This window comes from Macaca thibetana, chromosome 11 (assembly GCF_024542745.1).
Source record: "Macaca thibetana thibetana isolate TM-01 chromosome 11, ASM2454274v1, whole genome shotgun sequence".
Taxonomy (NCBI): domain Eukaryota; kingdom Metazoa; phylum Chordata; class Mammalia; order Primates; family Cercopithecidae; genus Macaca; species Macaca thibetana.
The window spans coordinates 24,784,072-24,806,833 of record NC_065588.1 but is presented as its reverse complement, the minus strand read 5'-3'; the positions used below and the strand labels follow the sequence as shown (position 1 = coordinate 24,806,833).

At 36.0% G+C, this 22,762-nt stretch overlaps 1 long non-coding RNA gene across 1 annotated transcript in view; it reads left to right on the top strand.

The window, feature by feature from the left end:
- The window catches only part of LOC126930094 (uncharacterized), a 31,486-nt gene extending 16,055 nt beyond the window's left edge, over window positions 1-15,431 (top strand). The window contains exons 3-4 of the long non-coding RNA XR_007717446.1: window positions 12,064-12,487; window positions 15,165-15,431. This is a non-coding gene — a long non-coding RNA (uncharacterized LOC126930094). The remainder of the gene's footprint in view (window positions 1-12,063; window positions 12,488-15,164) is intronic.
- Window positions 15,432-22,762: the final 7,331 nt, after the last annotated feature.

The following is a 22,762-nucleotide window of genomic DNA, read 5'->3' as shown; positions in this document are numbered from 1 at the left end:
ACTAGATACAGGAGAATAAAATTCACATTATTGATCCAGCATTTTCCTGAGAAGAATTTGGTACCTGGAAGGTACACTAAAAGAGACAGAAATTTAAAAGATTGTGCTAGACCATTCTCGTATTGCTTAAAGAAATAGTAGAGATTAGGTACTTCAATTAAGAAAAGAGGCTTTACTGGCTCACAGTTCTGCAAGCTACACAGCCATGGTGCCGGCATCTGCTTAGTTTCTCAGGAAGCTTTTAGTCATGGCGGAAGGCAAGGTAGGAGCAGGTAAATCACATGGCAAGAGCAGGAGCAAGAGAAGGGGGAAGATGCCACAGAATTTGAAACAACCAGATCCCTCAAGAACTCACTATTGCATTGTGAGGACAGCACCAAGCCATGAAAGATCTACCCCTATAACCCAAACACCTCCCAACAGGCCCACCTTCAACACTGGGATTCCATTTTAGCATGAGATTTGGGCAGGACAAATACCAAAACCATATCAATGATCAATCACACATCCAAGGAGTAAAGACATTAGAGGATTTGAAAAGCATTTACATCCAATGGATTACAGGCATTTAAGCACCTACTTGACAGTTTGTAAGTTTTACCAAATATTTACACTAATATAACCTTCACCACAATCAAGGTATGGAACAATTCTATTACTACAAAAAGGTGTTTTTCTTTACATTTAAACACCTATTCATTACTGATAGCCCTCTTCATTCCTTTGTGTAGATTTGTTTCCACGTGGTATTATTTTCCTTACACTTCAAAAACTATCTTCAACAATTATTTTTATTTTGTTTATTTATTTATTTTTTATTTTTGAGATGGAGTCCCACTCTGTCACCCAGGCTGGAGTGCAGTGGCGCGATCTCACTTCACTGCAACCTCCACCTCCTGGGCTTAAGCAATTCTCCTGCCTCAGGCTCCCAAGTAGCTGGGATTACAGGCACGTGCCACCATGCCCTGCTAATTTTTGTATTTTTTGTAGAGATGGGGTTTCGCTACATTGGCCAGGTTAGTCTTAAACTCCTGACCTCAGGTGATCTGCCTGCCTTGGCCTCCCAAAGTGCTGGGATTACAGGCATGAGCCTCTGTGCCTGGCTGAAGAAGCTATTTTGACACAGCTCTTTCAACATGATAAAAAACTAAATCATCAAAGTTACAGATTATGATCATTATTTTTTAAATTATCAACAAGAAGAAATAGACATCCTTTCCTCATCCTAGACCTCCTCCTCCCATAACCCCTTTCTGCTGAAGAATAAGATGCCAATGGCTTGAAAAACAGGATGGAGATCAGAGACAATGAGGACAGTGGTGTAGGACTTAAGGAATATCTGACTGACAAGTGATATTTGCAAAAAATTAGTTATTTGTCAATTTTTCTCATTTAAGAAAAGGTCATCAGTTTCTCTAAGCATTTTTTGTTAATTGAGTTATAATTAATATATGACAAAATTCACATTTTTAAAGTGTACCACTAGGTAGTTTTTAGTATTTTCACAAAGTTGTATAACCACCACCTATAGTTTCTTGATTATAGACAATTTTTATCACTCCAAAAGGAAACACCAAACCCATTAATATTCATGTCTCATTTCCCCTCCCTGTTCCAGCCCCTGGAAACTACCAATCTACTTTCGGTTTCTATGAGTTTGTCTAGTCTGGGTTTTTCAGTTAAATAGAGTCATATGACATGTGGCCTTTTGCATCTGTCTTTTTTCATTTGTCACAACGTTTTCAAGGTTAATCCATGTTATAACACATATCAGTACTTCATTCCTTTTTACGGCTGAAAAATATTCTATTGTATGGATAAACCACATTTTATTTATCCACTCAATTGATAGACATTTGGGCTGTTTTTACTTTTAAAATTATGAATAATGGTGCTATAAATCTTAATGTACAACTTTCTGTGTGGACACATTTTTATTTATCTTGAGTAGATACTTAGGAGTGAAATTGCTGAGTTATATGGTAACTATGGTTAACTTTTTTGAGAAACTGCCAAACTGTTTTCCAAAGTGGCTACATTGTTTTATATTCCCACCAGCAATGTATGAGAGTTCCAGTTTCTCCACATCCTTGTCAACACTTGTCATTGTCTGTCTCTCTGGTTATAGCCATGCTAATGGGTATGAACCTCACTGAGGTTTTCATTTACATTTCATTAATGAATAATGATGTTGAGCATCTTTTTATTTATTGGTTATTTGTACATCTTCCTTGGAGAAATGTCCATTGAAATCCTTTGTTCCTTTTTAAATTTTTTAAAATTGTTGGGTTGTGAAAGTACTTTATGTATTCTGGATATTAGTTTCTTATCAGATATATGATTTATAAATGCTTTCCCCCATTCTGTGGGTTGTTTTTTCACTTTCTTGATGGTTTACTTTGAAGCACAGAAGTTTTTAATTTTGATGAAGACTAATTTATCTTTTTTTCTCATTACCTGTGTTTTTGGTGTTATGTCTAAGAAACAATTGCCTAATCCAAGGTCATAAAGATTTATGCCTATGCTTTTTCTAAAAGTTGTATGCTTTTAGCTCTTACATTTTGGCCTTTGATTTATTTTGAGTTCATTTTTATATATGGTGTGATGTATTCTCAAACTATTTTGATAATTGCTGTATTTTGAATGGTCTTCATCTTAAACACTCTGATTTCTCTCATAAAATTATGAAGCTTATATTACTTTAGTGTCAGTTAACACATGTATTTGTCTATCTAATAATCAATATATTGTCCTCTGTCCTTAAAAATATGGAGGGCAGCAATTCTGTATTTTTTAAGCTTTCTCTTTTTCCATTTTTCTTTTAGGGCTATATGCTAGATAGTAAGTCTGACCTTGATCTGTTTCTTAGTTCAATTAGGTGAATGTTCATTTAAATTTTAAATAGCTCTCTTAGTACTCGATTGTAAGACAGATGCGATAATATTTTTAGAACTCAGCTTCAGAAGACTATTATACACATTTTATTTTCTGGATACAGAGGTTATTTGTATACCTATACAAGTCAGATAATTAAAGTCAAACCTCCTTTAATCGTGGTAGATGTGAAGGATGAATAGACAGGGTTATTAGTGTCTGATTTAGGCAGTCCTTGAAGATGCTTAAATGAGTTATTTTAAATTAGCTGTTTTACCATAGCTATACAAAAATGGCTTTGTGGACATATCTTCCTTTAGCAAAAATACTTTTTTCCAAATGTTTTAATAAAGATCTTTTTAAATGACTATTATATTAAATCAAGTGGATGGATATACTGTACTATACATTTTTTTTGTTTCAAAATCCTATCCTTTAAGTGGATTCTAAATGGATTTATCTTATCCTGTACAAGTATACCTAACATTTGGGTTAGCTCTAGCCAAGCTTATTGACTAGAGCTATGAAAGTGTTAGTTTTCTCTTTCTCTTGTGACCAATTTGTAATGCTCCTTATAATAAGTAACTATTATATACCCAAAGGATATTCAGTTATGTTCAAAGAACCATTTATAAAATTTATTTCTCTAAATGTAAGTTTCTATATTGTTTCATTTAAGTCATTTATATTCTTACTTTCCAGAGTGAATTAACCAAATGAAAAAATTCTATTAAAATTGGCCTTTTAGCCTAAAAGAACAAAAAATGACTTGTGTACTTGGCAAAGGGACCTAGAGATATTGTTTATCTGGACAAGGCAGCAACCAGTGAATATAAAATCACGATTTTTTAAAAAAAATTGCCTCAACATACGATTGCGTATTCTCACACACTTTCTGATGGGCTCTTCTGTGGCACTGGCCTTCCCACTGGTCTTTGGTCCATAATGCAAATCATAGGTGTTGGGACAGGTTGCTGTGTGAATCTATTCCCATAGAAAGAAAGCAATGCAGCTGCCTAATACAAGGGGAAAAAAAGGGGCAAAGAAATACTTAAGCTCTCAACTTAAAATATGCAAGACATGTGCTTATTTGCTTTGTCAATATTAGAGAATTTCTTGTTACAGGATATTAGCTGAGGTTGAGAGGTCTTAAAAGCCGCAAGTAAGATATTAAAAACAGTAAACAGTTAAGAATCATTAAGAGTCCTTTTCCCTATTTTTTGAGGCATATGCTAATCATCAATGGAATCAGGTATTTCCTCTCATGGAGTACTATTCCACAGTTAAGTAAAAGATAGGGTTTCCTTTGAAGTATCTGATCGCTGCTTGTTGTAGGGGAACTGACAAGGAAGGGCATTCATTACGTTTTTTTTTTTAACCATATAGGAACTTGATTTAATAGTTTATAAGGATGACATTTATTTTAAGCCTTTGTATTGAATATAATATTTCCCTAGGACTGTATTTTCATTTACTGTTAGTATATTACCCATTATTTTATTTAATCATGCAACTCACTTACTTAATTCAAATGTTTGCATTCTCTCAATAAGTTTGCTCAATAAGAATTAATTGAGTAGTAACCAGCACCAGGCACTGGGATCCATAATACTCTCTGGGAGAAAGACCAGTGGATTATTTTTGGGCTTAATATGCTAATGGGATGGGGGTACAATGAGCCACTGTGTTCAAAACAGAATTGTGTGTTGCTTTTTGAGGCAGGGAGGATACTGCATTTATCTTTGTATCTCCAGCTGTATTTTAGGCACCCACATACATTTTTTTTAATTGAATTGAGTAGAATCATAGAGTGTTTGTTTTGGAAATGCATATGAAAGATCATCTAGTCTAGTGTCTAGTCTAAGAGGTTCATAGAGGTGCCCAGAGATTGCCAAAAGGCAGGATGAGAAGGCAGATTTCTGCGAGTCCCCAACTTATATTTTAATTAGTATAGCCTCCGTTTTATTTACTAGGCACCTGTATAACATTTTGGTTTTTATTAAGATGTATCTGCTCCTAAAGAAATTTGGAAAACCACTGATAATTCAATTGCCTCATTTTACATTAAAATTCCTGTCATTTTACAAATAAGGCAAATCTATTTTTCAGCAAACTATATCAGTTACACATTATTTAATCTTTCAAACAACAGATATAGTTCAGATCATGTCCTCTGCCCTTAATTCCTTTTTTTTTTTTTTTTTTTTTTGGTAGCTGTTTAAAAAAGAATGGGGGAGTGTGACAGCCTAAAAATAATTTTCTCAAGAAATGATGAAGCAATAGAGTACAAAAGCCTTTGAAGATCTCTAGCAAGCTATGTCAGTGTCTGTAATGTGAAACTGCTTGAGGTCTCTTCAATGCTGTGTGCCCTCACACTGTGAATGAATTCATTAAAACAATGCAGAATTCATCTGGGGCGAGAAAATAAGGAAACTAATTTTTAAATGACTAAGGAGTGAGGATAAGATTCTCTCTTAATTTCCTTGGCCTAATGGAGAACACATACATATGCTATCAGCCCATCTCTATCATTAAAAATAAGTTAGAAATGAGAACATGCACAATCATATCAAGGCTTGTCAATTTAAAAAATCAACCCAAGAAAGATGTTTTGGAGATTACTGAGACTCTCAGCTCCCATCCAAAGGTGAAAGGAGATTCAGAGGGCAAAGCATCAGTTAATGTTGAGATCTTTATTATAAAACAAAGCAAAATTGCCTCCTCCAGGTAACTTGCTGTCGATACCTGCAGAAAGAGTACTTCCAGATGACTGATCTGATCATGTGTCACACACTTAACCCTGGGTAGTCCTGGCTTAAGTCAACAAGACTGATCGAAAACTTTGAGGGCCATGAAATGACGACACTGTCATGAAAGGTGTGTCTCTTTCCAAGCAGAAAATGACAGAAAGCACTAAAAATAAGCATTTTTTCCTACAACTGAGATTGTGGAATTTTTTTAACTTCCGAGAATGGAATGCAACTCTCTGGTGGACTTTTGTCTTCTATTTTCAAAAGTGTTTCGTACAGCTGAAAATTTCAAAGGCACGGTTGAGACTAAATGTTATTTACAAATTCCAGAAGTCTATGAACTTCCTTTTCTTCACAAAATGGTCACATCGACCCCAGCTGAATATTTTGAGTTTATGTGTCTATCAAAAATGTGGTGAACTAAATGCCTACGAAGTCAGCTGAGGCCACGTGATTATTGAAAAACACAATGCAAAAAGTGAAGAAATGAAGGTAGTCCTCATGATACCTTGTGCAGTGGCAGGCCTACCACACCATTTTAGAGTTTAAATGCCAACATGATGAAGCAGCTAAAAGCAAAGGTCATTAGTCTTCCATGGATATGAGGAAAATGACTATAAAAGTAGCAAGGGAGGAGTAGACAGGCAGTGAGCAAAAGCACAGCAAGTTGCAAAAGTAGAGCTAGAGAGTTGTTAAGGCAAGATGGGGAGAAGTTGAGAGCGTGGAGAATGCATGGCCAAGGACAGAGAAGTAGAGTCATGAAATAAGGGATCAGTATGTAGAAGACACCAAACATTTACTGAGATGGAATTGAGTAACATTAGTAATAGGTAATAGGAGACAGAGATGAGTTGGTATAGACCCTTTCTTTCCTTTTTTCTGCATTCCATCACAGTAAAAAGTAAAATGATATTATTAAATTGGTTTTCTAATGAAAAAGAAATGACCACCCATGACAGCTCTGTTTGCTGAATGTCTAAAATGCATGCTATGCGTGTCTTGGTAACAAAGTATGTTTCGTCCTTATCCCTTAAATATGTTATAATTCTGGTTGTACTTATTACATAAATTCCGTAAGGGACAATTCACCTTTGGTTGCAGAGACGTAATCTTTGTATTTCTTATTACAATTTATCTGAGTTTTATTTTGTGACCTTTTCTCACATGACCATTTTGAAAAATAGAGTTTTGATTTTTTGTCAATGTGAAATACTTGGTGTACTCTAAAAAGACATATAGGCTTATAACAAAGCTTAAACAAAACCAAGCAAAATGTTACTACCATGCTCTTTCAAACTCTGCTTTCTACAAAGGCAGCCACTTCCAACAGAGAGTTTATCTCCCTGTTTCCAGATACTGTGACTGTTTGATAGTGCACTTCTGTTACACCCACACACACACATTTCCTAGAATGGTAATGGGCAGTTTTTCTAATATGAGCTGTAGACTTTAAGCGTGTTCTGTTGAACAACTAGAACGCTTTTCTCATTTCTGCAAGAGTGTCCATGATATGTGGTACTGGCTCAAGCAAATCCAAAAATCAGCTTTAGCAGAATATAAAGCTCACAAACCTGGACCTAGACTCAGTCTCCAGCTTTTCTGGGAGAGATTTTACATACTTCTTGCTAATTTGGATGGCGTTATTGTTATTCAGAGTTCATTCTTCTAATTTGAGTCACATCTGTGACTGCTTAGCTGAATTGGGAGCCTCAGCATTAAGCTCTATCTTCATTTGCTCAGGGGACACATGGTGTGTGTAGGAGCCATCATGCTTTGTTTTTACAAATCAAACTCTTAATTAATTACTGAACATACTGCAATTCACTAATCAAGCTGTATTTTTTTCAGACATTTCTGACTGGTAAATATCTAGTCATCTGGCTTTGCAATATATCCTTTTGTCCTTGCTTTAGACAAAAATGGTGGGAGTCATTGGAAATGTTGCTTTGTATATGTGATTTGTTCATTGTCATGCATGAGCTCAGAAGAAAACAATTTCTCATTTAGCTTTGTATTCCTCTAGGCAACAATGAGAGACAGTGTTTTTGAGTCAGAAGAAGTATCAAATGCAAAATTGTAAAGACTTGGGTTCAAATTCTGGCTTTGTCATTTCTAATTGATTGAACTTTAAAGTTTCCTATTTGTAAAATGTGTTTTGAAAATTAAATGAGAAAAACCACATAAAGCACCCACTACTGTGCTTGACATCTAGCCAGGAGTGAAGTTGCTAATCATTCATTCCTTCACTCCAACAAATACTTATGGAGCACCAACAATTTCCTAGGCCCTTGGGCATGGAGGAAATAATGGCGGGCCAGGTAGACATAGCATCTCATCACATGAGGCTTACACTCTGGAGGGGAGGGATCCTAATAAACCAGAAATAAATAAATAAGCTAAATATTTGCATGTATATTATAATCTCTTTCTATTTTGTTTTCCGGATCATCGTGTCCATAGCTCAGTTTTGCCTGTAGATGGAAAGATGCGCAGTATATTATACCCTCTTCTGTGTCAATATCACTACTGTGTATATTAGGAAACATATATCTATTGAATAAATAAACGAACAAATGTAAGAAAATCTCTAGCCTGTCTATATATTTAGAATGGTTTATTGCTTTATAGGAATATTTTATTAAGCATATGATTTACAAAATTTGAAAACTTCTTGAGATTTAGAGGCAGTGTAGTGCAAAGGTTAAGAACAATGAGTGCCCTACACCCAGACGTCCTGAGTTCAAATTGAAGTAAAACTGGTTACTAGCAGTATGACTTACCGTCTCTGTGCCTCAGTTCCCCCACAAGTAAATATGAATAACGAATGCCTGTGTAACATAGTTCTCATGCAGATCGAAGCAGATATTTCATGCAGAGTACTTGGAACAATGTCTGGTTCATGGCAAGCACTTAATATATAAATGTTATTTTTCTTTAACTGAGAACTATTTTTCAAATAGGGGTCTATAACCAAATGGGAGTTCTTGGGAATATACTGAGGAATCTTCTATTCTGTGTACAAATTTTATGTGTTATGTTTTCATTTTGATGAAAAATTTTTAAATATTAAAATTAGCTTATTTTGGAATATCTACTAAACAATTTCAGTTCTACTTGCACTTACAGCTGCTTTAGGTGATCGCCTGACATGACCATGTTTAACTTTAGTTTCTCAATCTGAGATTCCATATATTCTTGGGAGTTTACAATTTTTCAAGACTGAAAACTATTATTTTAGAACATTCAGCATATATGCGTTGTAGGTCATAATAGAAATGTTCATGATGCAAAATTATCTGTTATTCACCACATATTTACTGTGTTTATCATTAGTGCTGTCTCCCAATTCTTTTGAACTCTCTGTCTTCAGGTCACATGGTAGGATGTCACTTCTTAGCCTTGTTTGAGTTTAGATGGTAAGGGGTGTCAGGGGGCTGGCCAATGAGTGGTGAGCAAAATGGACATGTTATTTCTGTACTAAAGTGTTTAAATGCTGATGTAAGACCTTCTAGAACCCATGTTTTAAGTTTTAGCTGTTCATTGGCTGCAACCTTGAGCCTCCTGGCCAAGTTAAGTTGGGTATGCGGCATTCGCGTGAGAAATAATCCCTCTGCTGACTCAACCTATCACGGTTTACATGTTGTTTTTCACTATTACACCCTGACTGGTGTCAACCTTTATTTCACCTACTGTGTTCAAAATATGTTGATTTGTTGTGTAAATCAGAAGTAATCCAGTTTCCGAGTGCAGCCTTCTCCTCTCAGTATATGCCCGGCCACATAATATTTTGAAGACTAAGCTAATGTGAGCCTTCTATTGTCTGGAACTACCACTAGTAATTCCATCAGGTTCATGTTATTCTCTCTGATAAATGAGAAGAATAATAAAACACCTACAATCTCTACACTTCTCACCAGATGGTAAGCAAACAATAAGAATTTATGCCTTCATTCCTACAAGAGAAATGGAGAACTGACCCAGAAAAAAATAAATATTACTTGGCAAGATGTTCAAACTCCACCCAACACTCGATATGCTTAATCCCAACTTGGATCTCTATAGAGTTGCCCAGTAGTGGTTCCCGGAGACAGCTTGAGGCAGATAGATGTAGAGGGCAGTGGTTACTGTTAACAGTGGTTCCTTGATGAACCATTTCCTGGTCATGATTCTCAGCAAAGTCTCGGCAGTAATCCTTTAGAAATCATACTGCCTTTCTTACTCTCCGTCAGTCACAAGACCCAGCTGAGCCCACTGGAGGCAATTTGACAGTCTTTGTGAGCAAATTGTATTTTGCTAGTTTAATGGAAAAAGCAAATTGTATTCTTGCTTTTATTGCCATGCAATCTAATAATATCTCTGTTCTGCCCTAAAATGAAATGTGGGCCCAATGTCCGACAGGTTCTTTCTCATCCCCAAGCTCACTGTCCAAATCTTTCTGAGATATTATTCCAGGGGACTGGAGTTTATATCCCAACATTTTCTCATGGCTGGACCTGGACTCAAAGAAAGAGGCCTGATCTCAACCAGAAAATCTACTTCATAAACCACCCATCCCACATGTTAGTCTGGATTCGGTGCTTGGAAAAATTACCCCCAAGACACAAAAAGACATCCCAGCTCACATCTAAAGCTCTAAAGCAGGAAATACTGAAGTGAGATACTTTGTCTTTTAGCCACGTTTAGACCTTATGCAACATTAATGAGTACATTGGAGAAATTTTTTCTCTGGAGGCACCAGAAAAGAAATTAATAAGTGCTTAATATAAGCAATTAAGCCACCATACTGCACAAAAGAGGGAAGAAATAAGGCCAGAAAGTTTTATGGGGACATGACCACGAAGGATTTTTAAGACACGTTAGAAAGTTTGGCTTTATCATGAGGACAATGAAGTCATTAAAAGATTGGGTAACATGGTGAGATTTGCATTTTACATGATCATTCTGCTTATAGTGCAAGATGGTGGGGTCAAGACTTGGTGTAAAGATAGAAGTAAGAAAGCTGCTTTAGACATTCAGGTGAGAGAGTGGAGGCTTTGACTGGATCGGGTGGGAGATTTAGTACTGAGGTACCAACTTGGGAGTCAATATAGAGGTAAGCGTTTTGCAGCCACATAAGGGATTGAGAGGCCACAGGCAATGTATGGAAAAAACATGCTCAAGGATAGACCCAAGGGGAACATCAGTCTTCAAAGGCCTGAGCGAAAAAAGAGCTGGCAAAGGAAACTGAGGAGTATCAGGAAATAGGTATACCAGGAAAGTGTAGTATCATGAAGCCTAGAGGCGACATTATTTTTAAAAGTAGTGCTGTTGCAGGGCACTGTGGCTCACGCCTGCAATTCCAGCACTTGAGAGGCTGAGGCAGTTGGATAACGAGGTCAGGAGATGGAGATAATCCTGGCTTACACGATGAAACCCTGTCTCTACTAAAAATACAAAAAATTAGCTGGGCGTGGTAGCGTGTGCCTGTAGTCCTAGCTACTCGGGAGGCTGAGGCAGGATAATCGCTTGAACCCAGGAGGCGGAGGTTGCAGTGAGCCAAGATTGTGACACTGCACTCCAGTCTGGGCAATAGAGTATAACTCCATCTCAATTAAAAAAAGAAAAAAAAAGTAGTGCAAAACAAAAGTAGTGTTGTTAAGAGTTACATATATTAGGAACCAAAATCTTTTTGTTTTCATTCAACAATTTTAAAATTTTTTAATTTAATTTTTTCCTTACATATAATTTTCTTTAGTATTCTTTAACTGAATTTTTATTTTTTATAATGTCAATTTTTATTATAGATATGGTTTGAATGTTTTGTCTCCTCCATATGTCATGTTGAGATGTAATCTCCAGTGTTCGAGGTGGGGCCTAGTAGTAGGTATGGGGCCATGGCAGCAGATCCCTCATGAACGGCTTGGTGCCCTCCCCACAGTAATGAATGGTAATGAACCCATGTGAGATCTGGTTGTTTAAAAGTGTGTGGCACCTCCTCCTCTTCCTTGCTCTCTCTTTTGCCATGTGATATGCTGGCACCCCCTTCACTTTTTGACCATGATTGTAAGCTTCCGGAGGCCCTCACCAGAAGCAGATGCCAACGTCATGCTTCCTGTACAGCCCATAAGCCAAATAAACCTCTTGCCGTAAATTACCCAGCCTCAATATTCCCTTATAGCAATACAAAATGGACTGATACAAGGAGGTACACATGCAGGTTTGTTACATGGGTATATTGCATGATGCTGAGGTTTGGGGCACAAATGATCCTGTCACCTAGGTAGCAAGCATTGCACCCAGTAGGTAGTTTTTCTGCCCTCCCCGTACTTCCTCCAAGTAGTTCCCAGAGTCTATTGTTTCTATCCTTATGTCCATGTGTACCCAGTGCTTGGCTTCTGCTTATGAATGAGAATAAGCAGTATTTGGTAATCGAAACCTTTCTATTGACTTTAATAACCAGGAGATTCCCGTTGGAGCAAACAGTGTAAATGGACCAAACAGTGTCAATGGACCACAGTAGGAAAAACTATACTGTGGTAAATCGATGAGTACAAGAAAAGTGAAGAAGTGAAGAGAACAAATATAAGTAGCTCTTTCAAGAAACTGGGCTTTGAAATGAAGGAGAGAAAGGAGAAAAGCTGGAAAGAGACATAGGCTCAAGGAAAGTTTCTTTGGTTTTACTGATAGTTCTAAGGAGAAAGGGAGAAGATCTGGAGAAATGGAAAGAAGGACTTGCTCCAAGAAACACGCAGGAATGGAATTCAGTGTATAGGTGGAGAGATTAACTTTACATTTTAAGAGCAATACTTCTCCCATTGCACCTGGAGGGAAGCAGAGAGGATGGCTCTGGCTACAGCTACGTTTCCAAGTTTCGTCACAGTCAGGTAAGGGAGTTCTTATCTCCTGGCTATTTTCCTTTTGGAGTAGGAGGTGACAGCATCTTTTGAGACTGAGGTTGAGGTTGGCAGTTTGAGGAGAGTGGAGATTCTTTGAAATGACTGCTGTAAAGAATTGGAGAGAAAGGTGAAGATGGAAACACAAAAGTCTTCCTTCCAATCTGGGGAAGATTGTATCTTGCTCACAAATGAGACGTTAAATGAGATGACATATGGTATGTCATACATGGTTGGTGCAAAATAACTCAGTAAATAGTAATTATTATTATCATCAACATCCTTTTTTTTTTTCCTTCTCCTATTTTGTACCATAACACTAATTCTAGCTTTTATCTATGGCTCCACCTCTTTCCTTCAGTTCGATCTGTTTGGTGTCTCTTAGTTTCTTTCCAGCCTCCCTCTGCAGTTTGGTGGTTTTACATAATACCTTCTTGATACTGTCCAAACTAATATGGCCTGGCTCCCAGGGTATCTCCTGATTCTCCCAGAAGGACAGTTTCTTGTCTCTTTCTGGAGTTCATCTTCAGACCCCAAACAATACTGAGTTCAGGAGACTCTGTGAGCTTTCTGTAGCTCCCCAAAGCTTATTTGCAAGTTTAATATAATAATGACCCCGGGTTCCAATAACACAATTCCATGAAAATAAGTAGGTTAGAGGATCATATTTCATTGTTTATAATATGATAAAGCTGAAAGTATGACTTGAGGTTCTTGCATGCAAAAGGAGGTGGCTATTGTGTCTTTTATATCTGCAATTGCCAACCCACATATCATAGGTCAATGAATCCTAAAAAAAAAAAAAAACCTCACTTTTGTAATAAAACAAAACTGATACCCACAATGTTGCTTCTTCCACTGTTTGAGCTGCTATCAAAGACACTTTGGCCCATTTATTCAGTGCTTTCTCCTCTCCTGGAGCTCTCAGCTTCAACTTCAGCTTAGGACCTTCTCTCCACGCTGCATGTCTGGAGTCTTGCAGGGGTCTTGGCTCTGACAATCTGTCTACATTTCATAGTCGGAGAACATGGGACAGCCATCCTGACTTTTCCCAATTCTTCATCCTCGTTTATTATCCTAGGCAGGCTTTTCCCACCTCCTACTCTCTGGACCCAGCCATGTCCTGCTCTTCTCACCCGTTGCCACTTCCAGGTGAATAACATGAAACTGAATGTTTTATAAGTGGGTGAAAGAGTAAAAGGCTCACAATAGATGATTACTGAACACTATGGAGAAATTAAGCCTCCTTTTTCATAAATGATAAGCCCTTCTTATGTCTGGTGATCCAAAACTGTATTTCGTGAGGCTGACCGTGCATATATCAAATCCTAAAACTCTCACAACTCATACCCCGACTGCATTTTCAGGGGTATGTAGTATATATTTCAATCTTATTATTAAGGCAATGGAGCTTCATCAGTGCTCACTACATAAGAAATCATATGAAAGTCTATTATAACTTTAAAAGTACACAAGGAATGTGGCTTCTGATGACTGGCAGAGGAGGCATGTAGACATACCAGAAGCATCATCGGCTCTCTATCCCAGTGAAGTTTGTTTGAAAGAAACTGAGGATGCAGGTACAAAATGGCTGAGTGATTTTTTTTCTGACCAACAGAGCTGCTCGTTAGCAACTTGAAAGGATGCCTAGATCCAAAATAGTATTAAACAAGTGTTTCTTCAATATGAGATCATTATGTTTCTCTTCTAAATCCAAATACTAATTGCAACCTTGCTGTGAGCATACAATATTAAGGCCATCATAGCCATGGCAACAGAATGCAACATGAAGTGGAATCCTATCATCTACACAGCGTTGTTAGTGGTTTGGGTGGCAGACGAGCACTCTCTTACAACATTGTTAATGTCCAATTCCAAAGAGGGGATTGCATTGCATACCTTTAGGCAATTTTGCCACACAGGTTCTGTTATCTTTGAACATTTTGTGTATCTCTATAATTAATTTCAATACAGGATGGCTTGTGAATCCATAGACAAAAATACAAGCACAAATTAAAATTTCAACAGGCACTTTACAATGGTCATTTACATTTCAAAATTAAACCCATAATAAAAACTTTTGTGTACTTATAATTGGACTGATTTTTAACACCCAATGATAAACATCTATGTAAATAGCCTCCCAAAGATTTTACACTTAAGAAAAAAAGCACTTTAAATGAGCTGCTTAAAGTCACCTTCTCTGCTTTGCATGATAATTGTAATGCAAAATAATAAACAGCACAGGGCACAGAGTACAACACTTTTAGGATGATAGGGTGCCATTTATATGAAGATAATTAGGCATTTAAAACCTACCAATACCAATTTAAAAACCTACCAATTAAAAAAAAAAAAAGTGTGCTTACAGTAAACTCATTGAAATAAATTTCCATTCGCCTTTGCTGTGCTTTCATTGCAAATATGTCCACAGCTTGTACAGACCCAAGGACTCTGTTTTTGTGTGTAGGAAGTGAGGTGCAGATTAAGAGTTCGTAACCCAACCTATCTTTCTCTAAAAAGAAAAAGTATTTTGTGGAAATTTGCTGTAAACATACAAACCATATGCCATTGTTAAAAAGAAAAGAAACAGTTGTGTTGGCGGAAAGACTTGTTACTATTAGGAAGATTGAGGCGTGAACAGAACTCCATGCTCATTTTCTTCTAGATTTTGTTGGAAAGAGCAAAAGAGACAATGGGATCTGCCATCAACATTCAGAGGCGAATGCATTGGGCTTTGCTTTCAGAGGTATTGAAACAAAATTCATCTTCTCAGGAATTTACCTGAAAATGGACCATGAAATTCATGCAAAAGCAAGAAATAAAGAGGCCTTGCAGTTTTCCCAGATATGTAAAACACACCATGTCATTTAGAGTGCAAGAAATGGGTAACACTCGAGCAGTAAATTTTTAGCAGATAGATCAGCTGATTTTTTTCAAACCATTATTAGTATTACCTTTATTCATTAATTCACTTGTTCATTTATCAAACATTTATTAGTCTCCTACTTTGTGTTAGACAGTATACTAGATGCTGGCAATTCAAATATGAATTCAGCTCAAAGAGATGAAACATACATGTAAACATACAAGTAATTTTGGTAAAATAGGGAAAACTTATGAATGAGTTCTATACAAAGTGCAATGGAAGCAGAAAGAACAAAATTACTTAATTTCCTGTTAGAAAAGATTTCATGACAACAGGTAACATTTGAAGTAAGTGTTGAAGGGTAATCAGGTGTTGGATGGAGGATGAAGAAAAGAGAAAATTAGGTAGAGAAGTCTGGAACGGACTTTAGAAGCTGTAGAAATCAAAGCAAGGGGCTTTGGTACTTGCAGGTACATAGGCCTAGATCACAAGATGTTTGTCTACAGTATATTCAGTGCTTCCCTATTTACCATTCTACTAAATGGTAGAATTTATTTCTTCAGCCTGATCTACAAAGCATTTCATACAAGTTTAAGGGGAATATTGTTGACTTAAATAATTGTAAAGCCCAGGAAATTATTATAGGCAGAGCTGAATTTAAGTGTTCAGAGAATCTTTCTCTGTCTCTAGAATTTGCTTTCCTTAATATTGGCTCCATCCTTAGCGCTACACCCTATAAGCCTAGCAAACCTAGCAGAAATTTGGATTTGTATAAGGAAGGATTTTTTCCAAAGGAAAAACTGGGTTGTTGTTCCTGAATTTTTCACCAACTTCTCAGGACCATTTATTGAATAATCTGAGTTATTTTATGTATACAAAAAAAACTGGAACAGCCAGTATTCTTCACTATATATTTAGTTAAATGCATGAGTTAATTCATTCAGTAAACCTCTATTTGATGCTTACTATATGTCAGGCATTGTTTCGGTGATCTGTGTATATATCTTTGACCTATTTTTATTTTTAAAATCTTTGCAATTTGTTTTATTGTCTGTTGAATCAATGTTTTCAAAAATGTAGACTACACAGTTCTGAAGATACTGAGGCTATTTTAGACCCAGAAATAAAAGATGTGGAATCAAGCAGTATGAATGTTATTTCCCTTTCAGTTCTCTTTCCATCTTTCTAATTATGTCAGCAGAAAGTCTGTCTGGTTCCTGTTTGTCTCTATTACCCTTTTTACAAAAAAGAATGAGATTCTGTTTCAGAAATTTTGATAGGCTAGTAGATAGACAGAATTTAATGACAACGTTTTATTTGAAAAATTTTATAACTTTTATATAATTTTAACATGATTAAGCTACTAAAAGTTTTTAATATAAATAATTTTATTTTAATTTATATAATTATATCCTACTAAAGACAAAAAGTGCTGGCTTTCTAGTTATGCTGTTTCTTCTTATGTAAAGTTATTATGTAATATATAGAACCTGTTTTAAAGAAAGATTTGAAGTAATTAATTTTGTTGGTGATATGTGAATAGAGTAAAAATTGTGAGGACAATATGCAAACAACTGAAATGTGCAATATCCCATAATAAGGAATGACTCTTCTGCCATTCTAAAATTTCTAAAGGGAGCAACTCTTCTTTCTCACTACTAACTACCATATCAGATACTGGTTTAAGAGTTACTGTTTTCATCACTTGGGGAAGTGTCCTTCGAATTTCTTTATAGAAATATAACTTTCTCCTTGTATAATGCAACTTAATTTTAGGCTTTACTATATGTTTAAAGTGTTGTGTTTGTGCAGAATACTGGCCAGAACCCCAGGACAATCAGGGAGGAGAAAGAAATAAAGCGTATTCAAATAGGAAGACAGGACATCAAATTGTCTCTGTTTGCAGATGACATGGTTGTATATTTAGAAAAACCCATCATCTTGGCACAAAATCTCCTTAAGCTGATAAACAAGTTCCACAAAGTCTCAGGATACAAAATCAATGTGCAAAAATCACAAGCATTCCTATACACCAATAACAGACAAACAGAGAGCCAAATCATGAGTGAACTCCCATTCACAATTGCTACGAAGAGAATAAAATACTTAGGAATACAACTGACAAGGGATGTAAAGGACCTTTTCAAGGAGAACTACAAACCACTGCTCAAGGAAATAAGAGAGGACACAAACAAATGGAAAAACATTCCATGCTTATGGATAGGAAGAATCAATATTGTGAAAATGGCCATACTGCCCAAAGTAATTTATAGATTCAATGCTATCCCCATCAAGCTACCATTGAGCATTAGGAGAAATACCTTCTTTCTTCACAGAATTAGAAAAACTACTTTACATTTCATATGGAACCAAAAAAGAGCCCATATAGCCAAGACAATCCTAAGCAAAAAGAACAAAGCCGGAGACATCACGCTACCTGATTTCAAACTATACTACAAGGCTACGATAACCAAAACAGCATGGTACTGGTGCTAAAACAGAGATATAGACCAATGGAACAGAACAGAGGCCTCAGAAACAACGCCACACATCTACCACCTTTGACAAACCTGACAAAAGCAAGCAATGGGGAAAGGATTCCCTATTTAATAAATGGTGTTGGGAAAACTGGCTAGCCATATGCAGAAAACTGAATCTGGACCCCTTCCTTACACCTTATACAAAAATTATCTCTAGATGGATTAAAGACTTAAATGACTTAAATGTAAGACTTAAAACCGAAGAAAACCTAGACAATACCATTCAGGGCATATGCATGGGCAAAGACTTCATGACTAAAACACCAAAAGCAATGGCAACAAAAGCCAAAATTGACAAATGGGATCTAATTAAACTAAAGAGCTTCTGCACAGCAAGAGAAACTATCATCAGACTGAACAGGCAACCTACAGAATGGCAGAAAAGTTTTGCAATCTACCTATCTGACAAAGGGCTAATATCCAGAATCTGTAAGGAACTTAAACAAATTTACAAGAAAAAAGCAAACAACCCTATCAAAAAGTGGGCAAAGGATATGAACAGACACTTCTCAAAAGAAGACATTTATGTGGCCAACAAACATGAAAAAAAGCTCATCATCACTTGTCATCAGAGAAATGCAAATCAAAACCACAATGAGATACCATCTCGTGCCAGTTAGAATGGTGATCATTAAAAAGTCAGGAAACAACAGATACTGGAGAGGATGTGGAGAAATAGGAATGCTTTTACACTATTGGTGGGAGCGTAAATTAGTTCAACTATCGTGGAAGACAGTGTGGCGATTCCTCAAGGATCTACAACCAGAAATAACATTTGACCCAGCAATCCCATTACTGGGTATATACCCAAAGGATTATAAATCATTCTACTATAAAGACACATGCACACGTATGTTTATTGCAGCACTACTCACAATAGCAAAGACTTGGAACCAACCAAATGCCTATCAATGATAGATTGGATAAAGAAAATGTGGCACATATACACTATGGAATACTATGCAGCCATAAAAAAGGATGACTTCATATCCTTTGCAGGGACATGGACAAAGCTGGAAACCATCATTCTCAGCATACTAACACAGGAACAGAAAACCAAACACGGCATGTTCTTACTCATAAGTGGGAGTTGAACAATGAGAACATATAGACACAGGGAGGGCAACATCACACACTGGGGCCTGTTGAGGGGTGGGGGGCTAGGGGAAGGATAGCATTAGGAGAAATATCTAATGTAGATGATGGGCTGACGGGTGCAGCAAACCACCATGGCACATGTACACCTACGTAAGAAACCTGCAGGTTCTCTCCATGTATCCCAGAACTTAAAGTATAATTTTAAAAAAATATGTTTAAGGCAAAATATATAAAATACTGGCCAGAACCAAGACTCTGATAGAATTTAAATTGGTGGTAATAATCGTTGTTTTCAATATAGCACATTTGTTTGCATTCAGCTGTCTTCTTCTTGACCACCCCAAGCTAGACTTTATATATGGCAAAGCCAAACTTACCTGATAAATATTTGTGAAATAAAATTGTTGCCAGATGGCCACTCTGAAAGATTGTATAGCAAGAAGGTAAAGTTATTCAATTGCAAAAGATCAGAATTTTGAAAACTAGACTAGAATTTGTACATTATCTAATGCGCTTATATTCTATAGATAACCAAGAGTCCGTTTTCTAACGGAATACTAAATAACTTTGAATAATATCGTACGGTTGACTGATTTTAAAGATTCGTTTGCATAAATTATGAATGTGTATTCATATTAAGGCAGGGCAAATTTCTTATTCTTCATTATATTTAAGTTAATATATATAAGGTTCGATCAGAATTTGTTTCCTAATTTTTATTTTTCTGTTCAGTTATTAATAGTGGAATAAAGCAAGGCATTTTGTCCTTGTTATACTAGCTTAAGATATTTGTAGGCTATTTGCTTACAGATAATATGAGTTTATCAGAAGCTCATGGGCTTGAATAATAAAAAAAAAATTGAAGTTTGGAAGAATAAATGTAGGAAACAGAAGAAACAGGAAAAGTTATTGGGTTCCCTCAAAATGAGAGAGAGATGGAAAACAGCTTCAAAGACTGTATCAGAATCAAATAAATGGCTAGAAAGTAATTGGGAAGCTTGTATAATGTAAAGAAATAGAAAAATATAGAAAGTCATCATAAACAGGAAAGTGACCTTTTTTTTTTTTCACTTTTAAATGCAAAAACATGTAGGCCTTTAAATGACTGTAAGGAAATCACTGTCAGGCATGAAGATGAGAGAAATTCACTTTTCCTTCATTGTGCATGCTTTTTTCCTTCATTGTCATATGCTTTGCTTTGTCCCCTTTTGTTATCTGCAAACTACATGCATATCAAGTGAAAAATAATATATCAGAAATATGGAGAAATAAATCTTTACATACCAAAAAAAAAGGAACTATTTCTACTCTCCAAAATATTTGCATATTAACAGTGCTGTAAATATTAAATTAGCAGAAATAATAAATTAAATTGATTCTATCATGATTTGCTTAAATTATTTTGCATATCTTCATAATTATATCTCAAAAGAAGAAAATAAAGGATAAGTTATAAGTGGAAGTTTTATTGCAATGTTAATAATCGTTGATATTTAATTGAGATCGCAACTTTAATCTTATCTTTTTCCCACCAATAGCTCATGTTTCTTCTTATTATCTTGTTTTCAGTACAGAATTATCACCCACTGGTTTTCAATTACAGAGATGCCTGTATTGATTCTACTCTTGATTTTAGCTCGCAACTGAAAAATTACTCATTTAAGCCTACAAAGCTGTATTCTGTAGCTAGTTTAAGCTCTTTTAAAAAATTATGTCGACTCAAAATACAGAAAGATAAAACTCATAAACAGTACTGTTCAGTTATATGAAGCTATTGGGAAACAGACTTTAAATTATTTTAACTCAATTCACTATTAAAATGTAAGAAGACAAATAGTAATCAAAAATGTCATCACCATATGGAGGGAAACTTGATGTCAGTCACAGCATTTATAAAGAACAGGTGGCGCTTAAGCAATCAAAAACCCCTTATGGAATTATACAAATGTAACCTAAATTCCATAGATCTGTGGTAAAGTGATGTACATAAATTAGACAAAAGATCTTTTATTAACACATACATTCTAAATTGTTTGACTATAATTTCCAAAGTTTCAGAAGGAATGAAAATATTCTCCCATACATCACATTGTTTACTTCTACATTTTCTAAAGAAATAATTGCATTCTTTGTTTCTTGTCAAAGATTGTGCACATTATTTATTTTAAGAGGGAGCTCTGTCTCTGAAACTACTATAGGTGTTCTAATACACTTCACCTCATGGGGATGGCAGTGGGAGTGAGGGGAGGGGCAGATACTGGGGGTGCCTGGTCTTGACGACCGTCAGCCAGTCCATTAGTGTCTGACCGGTCCCAGCTCCACAAAGGGGCCTCACTATTCAGCCACAGCACCTGCTGTCCAGAGAAGCTGTTTGGAATCCTCTCAGTCTGAGAGCAGTGCTGGTTCTCCATAGTGTGCAAATCTTAAACCAGAGCCAAATTTTCTGAACTCAAATTGTACACAATTCGGAGGAAGCCATTTGGGGGATAAAGAAAGCTGGTTGGAGCAAGTGAAAGTATTGAAGCAAAACCCTAACTTCAAAATGTTTTCAGGAAGAGCAGATGAATATTTTGACCTGTGCTTTTGCAATACTTTTTAAATTCTCACAATAAAAATATCTTTATACTTTGATATTTCCAAATAATGTTAATAGTTATACCCATTGATCGTTGGAATAGAACTCTCATTTTGAAAACACATTCTGGGCTTGTATTTCATTTGAGGTCTTCCATGCGACTTGAGGAGAGCAATTAGTGGCTGCAGATTTTCCGCTGATAATAGGTGAGCCTTATAATTACCTCGGAAAGGAAATTCCCCTTTCTGAGTTCTTCCATATTAATCTAATTTCTGGAATTCACTGAGTAGTGTGAAATCCCAGATGGCGGACTAGAGTGCTACTGACTCAGTTTGTTTCACATTTTTATTCAAAATTCACATAAATGTCAACTTTCCGCTGATTTTTTTTTTAACAGGAGAAGAAAATTCAAGGTTAAATTTTTGAAGAAAATAATTGAGTTCCTCTCAACTGCACAGATCTACTAAGCAGAAATCAGTCATTAAGATCAGAACTAAGCTGTTTCCATCATTTTATGTATTTTACTGCTTTCATGTTCACTTTCTTTTTAGAATATGTTAAAAAATGCACTAGTTGCTTTTGAACTACCTAATATCTTGATACTTTCTCTGTGCTTAAATTATGATATACCTAATCATTCATTACAAGGCAGCTGGTAGCAGTAAAAGTTGCAGATTCAAATTTACTTGTCACATACGAAACTACCTTAATCTTAAGGCATAATTAAACTAATATTAACATTTCCATATACTGACTCTTACAGCACTTATTATGTGCTTCCCTTAGAGCACTTGCCACTTTCTACCTGGCCCAGTATACATATGCATACCTCCCCTGAACTTCTGTAAGAAGGAATGGGAACTCGCTTATGTATCTATCACTGATCCTGTGTCTCACAACACCTGGCATGAAATAAAATCAATACATATCCGCAGAATGAATAAAACAAAAGATAAATGAATGCATGTTATATTAGCTTCCTGATATTTCCTTTAGGGTGCTATTTTAAACATGTTTCAAATCAGATCACAACTATTCCCCCAATAATGAATGGATTCGTTATACGGCTTCTGATTTGGGGATAAGATTGGATATCAGTATTTATGCTGACAAATCTTACGTCAGAAATATTTTCATTCATATTTTTAGATTTATTTAGGTGGATTCAGAGTTAGTGTCATTTT